Source organism: Salvelinus namaycush, unplaced genomic scaffold (genome assembly GCF_016432855.1).
Source record: "Salvelinus namaycush isolate Seneca unplaced genomic scaffold, SaNama_1.0 Scaffold147, whole genome shotgun sequence".
Lineage (NCBI taxonomy): Eukaryota > Metazoa > Chordata > Actinopteri > Salmoniformes > Salmonidae > Salvelinus > Salvelinus namaycush.
This window is the reverse complement of record NW_024058197.1, coordinates 282880-296213: the sequence shown is the minus strand read 5'-3', so window position 1 is coordinate 296213 and position 13334 is coordinate 282880.

Here is a 13334-nt window from a genome sequence, read left to right as displayed (position 1 = left end):
CTGCAACTTTAAGGCAATGCTGCTACTGTGACGTATAATCTAGTGGACGGAACGCTTCTTTCAACAGCAGCAACAGTTAGTCAGCCACCTCGGTAGCTTGCTAGACAAAATAGACCAACCAACAAAGCTCTTTAGACGCTTTCGTTTTTTTATTAGCCACTGTGTTTTAAAACCACTTCTGTCATCTTGGTTAATTATCCAATTTAATTTCATATTTACGGTGTTGTTGTTATTATTCAGCTAGCGGGCTGGTTAAGTTAGCATTAGCCTAGCTAGCTAACATCTCCGACCATGAGTTCACTAAGCTACTCTTCTCCTGCTAAAGAAGATGAGAATATCACAGTAAAACAAGAAGTAGAGAGTGAGGCCGTTACTGTGAAAGAAGAGGAAGACGCGTTCAGAGTGAAAGAGGAGGAGGGAGAGATGACTGTTACATCGAAAAAAGAGGAGGAAACTGGATATCTGGGCCCGGTTTCCCAAACGCATCTTAAGGCATCCAATGGTTCTAACAAAGAATTTAGCCATAAGATGGTTTTGAGAAACCGTTCCCTGATTAACACTAGTAAGTACTGTCTTAAAAACAGAGGCACAAATTCTGCAGTTGAACTGATGTTTGGTGTTAGAGCCTCAACATGGTTAAAACTATAATGTTGATATCATGGATGGTCAGTCCTTGCATCCATAGGTCTGTCTGTCTGTAGTTACATTTCTCCAACCCCATAATCATCTTACCAAAACAGTGGAGGAATGACATATTTGTTATTGTTTGAACTGCAGATTGCTGGGTTGTGTGTTTTTTTTAAACAGCAACAAAATGGCTGCCCAGAGACTTGGTTTGGTAAACAGCTGAGGGATGGGGGAAGGAGAAGTGTAACCACTCAAAATCATAGGGAAAGCTATTGTAGAAACTGTAACCCAAAACCTAGCGACCTCGTCAAGAAGTTCAGACATCTTGGCGTAACAGTTATAAGGTGTTGGCTTGACAGTCGCTGGACCCAGGTTTGAGTTCAGCTCAGGGCTACCCCCTGAATTCACTACACTATGAATACAAGGACTGGCCATCCATGAGGTCATAATGATAGTTTAACCAGGTTTCTAGGATATATAGTATATTCTAGAATTCATCCATGATGTCATAATTAGAGGTCGACCGATTATGATTTTTCAACGCCAATACCGATTATTGGAGGACCAAAAAAGCCGATACCGAGTAATCGGCCGATTAAATTTTTATTTATTTGTAATAATGACAATTACAACAATACTGAATGAACACTTATTTTAACTTAATATAATACATCAATAAAATCAATTTAGCCTCAATTAAATAATGAAACATGTTCAATTTGTTTTAAATAATGCAAAAACAAAGTGCTGGAGAAGAAAGTAAAAGTGCAATATGTGCTATGTAAGAAAGCTAACGTTTAAGTTCCTTGCTCAGAACATGAGAACATATATATATATTTTTTTCACCTTTATTTAACCAGGTAGGCAAGTTGAGAACACGTTCTCATTTACAATTGCGACCTGGCCAAGATAAAGCAAAGCAGTTCGACACATACAACAACACAGAGTTACACATGGAGTAAAACAAACATACAGTCAATAATACAGTAGAAAAATAAGTCTATATAAAATGTGAGCAAGTGAGGTGAAATAAGGGAGGTGAAGGCAAACATATATAAATAAATAAAAATATAAAAAAGGCCATGGTGGCGAAGTAAATACAATATAGCAAGTAAAAACACTGGAATGGTTGGTTTGCAGTGGAAGAATGTGCAAAGTAGCGATAGAAATAATGGGGTGCAAAGGAGCAAAATACATAAATACAGTAGGTAAAGAGGTAGTTGTTTGGGCTAAATTATAGATGGGCTATGTACAGGTGCAGTAATCTATGAGCTGCTCTGACAGCTGGTGCTTAAAGCTAGTAAGGGAGATAAGTGTTTCTAGTTTCAGAGATTTTTTGTAGTTCGTTCCAGTCATTGGCAGCAGAGAACTGGAAGGAGAGGCGGCCAAAGGAAGAATTGGTTTTGGGGGTGATCAGAGAGTTATACCTGCTGGAGCGCGTGCTACAGGTGGGTGCTGCTATGGTGACCAGCGAGCTAAGGGGGGACTTTACCTAGCAGGCTCTTGTAGATGACCTGGAGCCAGTGGGTTTGGCGACGAGTATGAAGCGAGGGCCAGCCAACGAGAGTGTACAGGTCGCAGTGGTGGGTAGTATATGGGGCTTTGGTGACAAAACTGATGGCACTGTGATAGACTGCATCCAATTTATTGAGTAGGGTATTGGAGGCTATTTTATAAATGACATCACCGAAGTCGAGGATCGGTAGGATGGTCAGTTTTACAAGGGTATGTTTGGCAGCATGAGTGAAGGATGCTTTGTTGCGGAATAGGAAGCTAATTCTAGATTTAACTTTGGATTGGAGATGTTTGGTGTGAGTCTGGAAGGAGAGTTTACAGTCTATCCAGACACCTAGGTATTTGTAGTTGTCCACATATTCTAAGTCAGAACCGTCCAGAGTAGTGATGCTGGACAGGAAATCTACACTGGTAATTCTAGAATGTACTATATAGCCTAGAAACCTGGCTAAACTATCATTATGACATCATGGATGAATTCTGGAATATACTATTGTTACGCACGCCTCTGAGAAGAGGGAACGCAACACCCTGCTACAACTCAACTCCCCGTGAAGTGAAAGAGGTATGGACTGTAGGTGCGAGTAAGGATGACAAAAGTCAGAATTTACCGTTTACTAGGATTTATTTCCTTAAACGGTAATATGGGGAAAAGGGGCTGGACGGAACCAAAGGAAAGAAAGTAAATATCAAAGCTCCCCCTCTCCTATCTAACCTGCCTACCCACTTAACTTACCTAACTTAGCACCACCTGGTGCCCTAACCAAAATACAGGGGGTGGTCCGCCCAGGTCTTACCTAGTGTGCCTAGACATTGAATATACTACGGGTATATGTATGCCCGCGGGCCTCTTGCCTAAGCACTCCCAAAGTGCCTTCTCCTTCCCCCCTGGGAACAAATGAAACAGAACAACAAACAATTTCAATAATCAAAACAGTGCGTCCTATAACACATAACAGACATAACCAATCAGCTCCCTCAGCAACAACTTACATAGTACATACCAAATCTCTTTGAGAAACAACCAACACTTTATCACAATCAGATTCTCCAGAAAAAATCTCTAATCTCTCCAAAATATTCAATCTTCTCTAATCTCTTTCTCCAAAATATTCAATCTCCCTCTAATCTTTTCTCCTGAACAGAACACTGGCTTATATATCTTCAGGTGGCAATGGTGATTAGAGTCAGCTGCTTCTTGACGAGGGGGCGGAGTCAGCTCTCCAATCATCAATTAGCCTGGGGTCGACCAATCAGCTGCTTGGGGAGTTTTCAGGAATCTATCTCCTGAAACACACACACTCAAATACAACACAGAAACTGGGGAACGTAACAACTATATATCCTAGAAACCTGGTTAAACTATCATTATGACATCATGGATGAATTCTAGAATATACTATATATCCTAGAAACCTGGTTAAACTATCATTATGACATAATGGATGAATTCTAGAATATACTATATATCCTAGAAACCTGGTTAAACTATCATTATGACATCATGGATGAATTCTAGAATATACTATATATCCTAGAAACCTGGTTAAACTATCATTATGACATCATGGATGAATTCTAGAATATACTATATATCCTAGAAACCTGGTTAAACTATCATTATGACATCATGGATGAATTCTAGAATATACTATATAGCCTAGAAACCTGGTTCAACTATAATTATGACATCATGGATAAATTAATTAACGACTATCATCGTTAAACGGATCGGCGATGTAATTTACAAAATAGCCTCCAACACTATACTCAGCAAACTGGATGCAGTCACAGTGTCATCCGTTTTGTCACTAAAGCACCATATACCACCCACCACTGCGACCTGTATGCTCTTGTTGGCTGGCCCTCGCTAAATATTTGTCGCCAAAACAATTGGCTTCAGGTCATCTATAAGTCTTTGCTAGGTAAAGCTCCACCTTATCTCAGCTCACTGGTCACCATAGCAACACCCACACGTAGCAACCGTAGCACGCGCTCCAGCAGGTATATCTCACAGTTCATCCCCAAAGCCAACACCTCCTTTGGCCGCCTTTCCTTCCAGTTCTCTACTGCCAATGACTGGAACAAATTGCAAAAATCGCTGAAGTTGGAGACATATCTCCCTCACTAACTTTAAGCATCAGCTATCTGAGCAGCTTACCGATCGCTGCAGCTGTACACAGCCCATCTGTAAATAGCTCATCCAACTGCCTACCTCGTCCCCGTGTTTTTAATTTATTTTTTTGCTCTTTTGCTCACCAGTATTTCTACTTGCACATCATCATCTGCACATCTATCACTCGTGTTAATTTGCTAAATTGTAATTACTTTGCTACTATGGCCTATTCATTTCCTTACATCCGTAATCCATTTGCACACACTGTATATAGATTTTTCTATTGTGTTATTGACTGTACGTTTGTTTATCCCACGTGTAACTCTGTGTTGTTTTTTTGTCGCACTGCTTTGCTTTATCTTGGCCAGGTCGCAGTTGTAAATGAGAACTTGTTCTCAACTGGCTGACCTGGTTAAATAAAGGTTAAATAAATAAAAAATAATAATCGTAACTTTATTGACAACACCCAAATTGATACTGTCATTAACGCGGTTCTTCAATAATTACACATCATTCTTAATACTGAAGCTGTTTAGTTAGTCACATGTTCAACTATCATTGTTTACATGCTGTTAGAGGTGAAGAGAAATAGGGGCAGTTTGAGAGGCTCCACAACTCATTAGTGGTGCAGCGTTAAGACAATCAGAAATACTATCAGACATCCCCAAATGGGCACATTTATAGGCCTTCATTTGCGCGAAGGCCAGGTTGACTAGTCCTACTTCTATATGCGTAATCAGGTGTGCGTCCTTACTCAACATTGACAGGAGTGTTTCAAATGAAAGACAATGAATAAATTGACAAAACTGACGCATTTAATGCCTCCTTATGTTACGCTGGGAAAACAGTTTTCATGGACACAGAAATCCTAAATAATTTCAGAGTATGCTAAATCCAATGGTTTTAACCGAGAGTCACCTTAACCTTATTGACACCCAAATGGATACTGTCATTAACGCGGTTCTTCAATAATTACACATCATTCTTAATACTGTAGCTGTTTAGTTAGTCACATGTTCAACTATCATCAGCTGATCCAGGAAATCATTTTCTGAATGCCAGTCAAATGACAAACATCACGACATGCAACAACAACCAAAGTGCTTCTTCATTCATTACTCTGGTAAAGACAGTTATGCCGTGCTCCACGTTGGATCCAACATCCCTAACAAATTGGTGTTTATAATGTTATTGTCTGCTTGATTTACTGTAGGGTCTCGTTAGTCTGTTTACACACAGAGATACTTTGCTCATAATGTGTAGAGAACTGTTCCTTGATGAATAGGCTATTGTACAACACACAGAGCTATTTTCCTATATTTGTTTGGTGAAGTTATGGGTCCTACAGTAGGTCTATGTTGTTAGGTGAAGTTATGGGTCCTACAGTAGGTCTATGTTGTTGTTATGGGTCCTAGAGTACACTATGTATGTCATGCAACAACAACCAAAGTGCTTCTTCATTCATTACAGGTATATTTGTTGTTAGGTGAAGTTATGGGCCAATTTGGCAAACAGTGTACAAACCCTCATTGTCAGGTTGATGGAAAAGCTAGACAAAGAGCATTTTACTGGTTGAAGTGTTTTTTAAATACAAAGCGGTTGATTTACGATGATGACACAAACATTATATTAAGCAGGACATTCAAACGAGCCTTACAATTATAATCCAAAGTAGTGTGAAATGTACTCATAAGCAACCTGGAAATGGAGGTTACTCCCCCGAGTCTTCCCATATTCACATTCAGAATACATTGTGAAAAACTAAAATCTTTGCTCACCATTTTTGCTCCAGGCAGATGTACTACATCCATAACTAGTGGTTTCCTCATTACCAGATATACTACATCCATAACTAGTGGTTTCCTCATTACCAGATATACTACATCCATAACTAGTGGTTTCCTCATTACCAGATATACTACATCCATAACTAGTGGTTTCCTCGTTAGCAGATATACTACATCCATAACTAGTGGTTTCCTCATTACTAGATATACTACATCCATAACTAGTGGTTTCCTCATTAGCAGATATACTACATCCATAACTAGTGGTTTCCTCATTACTAGATATACTACATCCATAAATAGCGGTTTCCTCATTAGCATATATACTACATCCATAACTAGTGGTTTCCTCATTAGCATATATACTACATCCATAACTAGTGGTTTCCTCATTACCAGATATACTACATCCATAACTAGTGGTTTCCTAATTACCAGATATACTACACCCATAACTAGCGGTTTCCTCATTAGCAGGGAGGAGTTTCTACAACCAAATTGCATTTGCATCGCCCTCGTGCCACAATTGTATTAAACACAGAAAGGGGCTTATATTGGAGACCAAAAGTCGTCTGGCACACTGCTTAGAGTTTCAACAACATGAATAACTTATTTCAAGTCTCCAAGCTTAGATGTTACTACTAATGTGAAAACAATACAAAATATGACTGTTCTTGCTCATTTTAAGACAAATGTCAAATAATCATTACATTCATTACAGACGTCAATTGTTGTACAACTTCATGGTTACGCTGTTGGCATCACTTTTTACAGTGGATTTCCGCTGTTGTGGGCCTTTAACCATATGTCTGACTTTGTTGTTCACACAGGAGAGAGACGGGACTACCGTGGATCCTCTGGGGAGCCTCAACAACCTCATGATGCTGACAAGGCAGAGAAGAGTCTCTCCACATCAGAACACCTCAAGAAACACCCGCAGAGATCCACAGGGAAGAAGCCTCACTGCTGCTCTGACGGTGGGAAGAGATTCACCTCCTCAGCAGGCATTAAAATTCATCAGAGAATCCACATAGTGGAGAAACCTTATAGCTGTACTCAATGTGGGAAGAGTTTTACTCATTCAACCAGCCTGATATCACACCAGAGAACACACACAGGAGAGAAACGAGAGAAACCGTATAGCTGTGATGAATGTGGGAAGAGTTTTTATACATCTTGCCATCTTATTGTACACCAAAGAACACACACAGGAGAGAAACTGTATAGTTGTACTCAGTGTGGGAAGAGTTTTTTTACATCTAGCAATCTGAAGAGGCACCAGAGAACACACACAGGAGAGAAACCTTTTAGCTGTACTCAATGTGGGAAGAGTTTTACTCAGCTAAGCAACCTGATATCACACCAGAGAACACACACAAGAGATAAACCATATAGCTGTCATGAATGTGAGATGAGTTTTATTAGCCTAAGCAGCCTGATGTCACACCAGAGAACACACACAGGAGAGAAACTTTATAGCTGTACTCAATGTGGGAAGAGTTTTAATACATCCAGCATTCTGACTAGACACCAGAGAACACACACAGGAGAGAAACCGTATAGCTGTGATCAATGTGGGAAGAGTTTTGTTCAATCTGGCAATCTAAAAGTACACCAGAGAACACACACAGGAGAGAAATCGTATAGCTGTAATCAATGTGACAAGAGATACTCTAATAAAAGGTGTCTGATCAAACATCAGAAAATACATGAAGGAGTTGTTTCATGATATCAATGAAATAATGTCACAATGTAGAATGTTTTAACATTGTAGGAGTATTTTAATGATGTCACAATGTAGAATGTTGTAGTAGGAGTATTTAAATGATGTCACAATGTAGAACCCTAAATGTTTGTCCCCTGTTCTATTGATTTCAACATGATATGGATATTAGCCTCAGGGGGAAAATCCAGGCTCTGAATTGAAAGAGTACTATTTATGTGATTTAACAAGAAGTGACTAACACAAAAAGAGCTGTGTTACACTTACCACGTTGGTGACCCACTTGAATCAAAATGCAACACCTCAAAATGTAGCGATCTGTTTTCTACAAATTGTCCTCTAACAAGGGATGTTCACATTATTCCCAGATTCCGTGTTGTTTTTGAGCTGTTAGTTTTAACAGGACGTGCAACCTCATCTCCCTCCTCTCAGCACAATTGATTTCAACATGATATCGATGAGTGATGACAAATAAGTGTTGCGTTCCTTTCTTTAGCGACCCCTACATTTAAATGCATCACTCCAAAATGTAGCTGACTGTCTTCTGCAGGTTGTCCTCTAACCAGTGAGGTAAAAGATATCTCCCATTTCCATGTGTTTTTTTAGATGTTAGTTTCAACAGCAAGTACAACCTGATCTCCCCCCTAATCGATATCAGTGATTTATTGCTACTTGTCAAAACAACAGGGTTTTTGGTGCTTGTGTCCATGGTGAGGACAACTTGGTTTCTGATTGTCTCAAGGTTGGGCAGTCAAAAAGATTTGTGTTTTGTGTTTAGCCAGTGCGTTCCATGGATCACAAATTATTTTGAATTTCCGTATTAGAGATAAGTTATGTTTGGGCTCGTTCCAAGGGGACGAGAGTTCCTAGAAGCTAGTGAGTTTTAGGAAGAGAAAAATACACGTTATTTTTCATATTTTTATAGGTGAAGGTGAAGCATTGTAGTTGATTATAATGTGAAATGGAAGTTATTTTCAAGGGGACGTAGGATGTATCTGATGTATCTTTTACAGCAGACAGTATCTGCTGTAAAAACAGTACACTTTGTGTAGAGACCAGGGTCTGGCCCTGGGGTCATCTCTCCCTGGTACCATATAGAACAGAAACATTAACTCATGCTCTGGAATGCGGTCTCTTCAGGTTTTATCACCCAAAAGACATTGTAAATCTCTTGTCAGTGTTATCGTTCCAAGGGGAGGAGAGTCCTAGAAGCTAGTGGGGGAAAAATACACTTTTTCTTGTTTTTAATTGTTGATAGCCAGTAGACACCATGTTTATATTGGTGAAGAATTGTAGTTGATTATATTGTGAAATGGAAGTTGTTTTCTGTTGGTGGTGCACATTCTTTTAAGGTGTTAGTTAGTCTTTGGTTTTTCCATTTATGTTTTGAGGTTGGACTTTAGCACGTATAGCTCGTTAGCACGTAGGACGCACTGATTGGTGTCACCTCGTTAGTCAGTATGTGTTACACCTGTGCTGGCTTGTCCATCTCGTTAGTGGGAAGGTGTTTCACCTGAGCTGGTCCAGGTTCTATTTCAGAGTGTCTGGCCCAGTGCTCCAGTTGTCTTGATAGATGTGGAGAGTCAACACCTTTAGTTGCGCTACCTTTTTGGTTTGCTTCCTGTCTTAAAGTTTGTTGTGGGTTTTTCTTTTGTTTGCCTCTTCTTGGGCAGATTTAGTGGGTGTCATAGTGGGTGTCTTTTAGGTCCCAGTTGTTACCAGTCAATTTTCAATCGATGCCCCCGTAGTGTCTTTCAGAGCCCCTCCTAAAAAACAAGTTATGTTTTGGGTTGGATGTAGCATCATATTGTTAATATTTGAATCAATGGCATTTCCTCTGCTCATTAGTCTTTCGGTTGTTCTTTGTTTTTTTATCCTCAATATTTCTGTTTATTTTCATTGTTTTTTCCTGTGAAGCCATTGTGTTGCATCCATGTCTGAAATGTGCTGCATAAATAAAGCTTGATTTGACTTCAACAAATGAACCCAATGACTGACCAATCAACAGACTCTTGGTCCCTCTTAGTATTTGTTAATGAATAGAATACAGTATATACATATGAGATGAGTAATACATAGACTAAGATACAGTAGAATAGGATAGAATACAGTATATACATATGAGATGAGTAATGTCAGATTTGTAAACATGCAGGAGATCCACGAAGGAAAGATAGTGATGGTGCTCAGTGACGTTGTTGCAAATGGTGGGGAACAACCAATCACGATGAGGGATCGCCAGCTGTGAACGCTTTAGCATGCTGGAGACAACCATGGAGAATGTGAATCAAGTGTTCCAATTGTAAAATGTTTGATTTAATTACATCAAGTGTTCCAATGGTAAAACGTTTGATTTAATTACATCAAGCGTCCCAATGGTAAAACGTTTGATTTAATTACATCAAGCGTCCCAATGGTAAAACGTTTGATTTAATTACATCAAGCGTCCCAATGGTAAAATGTTTGAGTTCATTGTGACACGGTCACTTTGCCTAGTGTTTATTGCCACGTTGGGATGCAACCTTTTTTAACCAGTTCTGATGGTTGTTAAAAGTGGGATTTTGACATTATTATCGTTAAAATTAAACACACTGGACACTCCCAACACTCCCACCTATCAATCTCTTTGGCACCGTAGACATCAAGTCACTTGACAGTAATGTTCCATACAATGTTGCATTCCATTTTTGAAAGGTCATTTTCATTGAAGACAATGAAAGTTATTAATTTTATGGAAATAAAATTTTAAATCAAGGCTGAGGCTCAAATAGTCGCCTTCACTTTACTTAAAGTGTAGGAAGCAGTGGAGTAAAACAATTTTACTCACCAGTGTAACAACAGCATTGCCTTAAAGTCCCACGTGATGATGTGTTGTTACACCATGTAGGAGCAGTATAGACCTAGTCTGTTCATTATATACATCTACATGATGTATTGTTACACCATGTAGGAGCAGTATAGACCTAGTCTGTTCATTATATACATCTACATGATGTATTGTTACACCATGTAGGAGCAGTATAGACCTAGTCTGTTCATTATATACATCTACATGATGTATTGTTACACCATGTAGGAGCAGTATGGACCTAGTCTGTTCATTATATACATCTACATGATGTATTGTTACACCATGTAGGAGCAGTATAGACCTAGTCTGTTCATTATATACATCTACATGATGTATTGTTACACCATGTAGGAGCAGTAGAGACCTAGTCTGTTCATTATATACATCTACATGATATATTGTTACACCATGTAGGAGCAGTATAGACCTAGTCTGTTCATTATATACATCTACATGATGTATTGTTACACCACGTAGGAGCAGTATAGACCTAGTCTGTTCATTATATACATCTACATGATGTATTGTTACACCATGTAGGAGCAGTATAGACCTAGTCTGTTCATTATATACATCTACATGATGTATTGTTACACCATGTAGGAGCAGTATAGACCTAGTCTGTTCATTATATACATCTATATGATGTGTTGTTACACCGTGTAGGAGCAGTATAGACCAAGTCTGTTCATTATATACATGATGTATTGTTACACCATGTAGGAGCAGTATAGACCTAGTCTGTTCATTATATACATCTACATGATGTATTGTTACACCATGTAGGAGCAGTATGGACCTAGTCTGTTCATTATATACATCTACATGATGTATTGTTACACCATGTAGGAGCAGTATAGACCTAGTCTGTTCATTATATACATCTATATGATGTATTGTTACACCATGTAGGAGCAGTATGGACCTAGTCTGTTCATTATATACATCTACATGATGTATTGTTACACCATGTAGGAGCAGTATGGACCTAGTCTGTTCATTATATACATCTATATGATGTATTGTTACACCACGTAGGAGCAGTATAGACCTAGTCTGTTCATTATATACATCTACATGATGTATTGTTACACCATGTAGGAGCAGTATAGACCTAGTCTGTTCATTATATACATCTACATGATGTATCGTTATACCATGTAGGAGCAGTATAGACCTAGTCTGTTCATTATATACATCTATATGATGTATTGTTACACCATGTAGGAGCAGTATAGACCTACAGTAGCTAGCTGCTAATTTAGATGTAATATAACATAATGAAACTGCCTTAAATGTGCAGTAGTAAACATTTTTTATTCGCAGTAATCAATCAACACATTCCTGTCATTGTATGTCTCAATATAATGGTATTATTTAATTAAATCCATTTGAAAGAATCTTTGTCTGAAAATAAAATATTATCCTCAACTGCGTTTCCCCTCCAGTCAGCAGACGGCGATGTGCGTCTTTCAGGCGATGCTGTCAGCGTGACGTATAATCTAGTGGACGGTTCTTCATAAACAGCTCGTCAACCACCTCGGTAGCTTGCTAGCCAACACAGCCGAAAGATTCAAGCTATTTATACTCTTTCGATGTATATTAGCTGCTGTGTTTTAGACACACTTCTGTCGTATCTACTTGTTAACCTATTTAATTTAATATTACGTTATTTTGTATTAGTCAGCTGTAGTAGCTGGCTGGTTAAGTTAGCACTAGCCTAGTCGCTAATGATAGCTAGCTAGCTAACATCCCCCAACATGAGCTCCCTAAACTTCTCCCCTCTTGTTAAAGAAGAGGAGATCTGCTGGACGGAGAAAGAAGCTCTGGGGCTGAACATTGTCGTGAAAGAGGAGAAGGAAGAAGAGGATGTCACGGTTAAAAAGGAAGTAGAGGGTGAGGCTGTTACAGTGAAAGAAGAAGAGAAAGACGTTTCAGTGAAAGAAGAGGAAGACGCGTTCAGAGTGAAAGAGGAGGAAGATGTAGTTTTTGGTGTGAAAGAAGAGGAGGTTGGAGATCTGTTTAACACCAGTAAGTACCGTCTCTGCAGTCGTTGAACCAATATGCAGTAAAGGGGTTCTACACTTTAATGTTGTTCTGTAGGAATGGCTGAAGCTACACTGTAACGTGTAGAACATCAAGAGTGGACCATCAACAAAACGTTAACAATTGATCAAATGCATCTAATGACAATGCCTGAAATACTGTAGTCCTCAATATCTCCTATTAGATTAGCCCAATATGTAGTCTTAAAGGGGCAATCAGCAGTTGTTACATCCATTTTGGGACTTATACATTAATGATATGTACCCATTGTTTCTTTAAGAATTCACTTATAAATGCCTCATGAGCTTAGTTCAACTGTCGTACCCCATCAGAACCCAAAATGTAAGCTTTTTGTTTTACTGCAATGTTTGTCAGTAAATATAAACAAACACTGTATATCCTCAAAACATGGTTGAAACTATAATGTTGATATCATGGATGGTTGCATTTCTCCAGCCCCATCCCTCAGCTTTTTACCGAAACGGACAGGGAGTACGCTTTGTTATTGTTTCTACTGCTGATTGCTGCCCCCGTTACTCCTCAAGGTCCAAGGACTGTATGTTATTTTCAGAGGTAGACTGGCTCTGGCAGCTAAAATAGTCAAATATTCCATCTAAATGTGAATCCATTCTCAATTGCGATACGTTTCTAGAAACATAAATCGCTGTA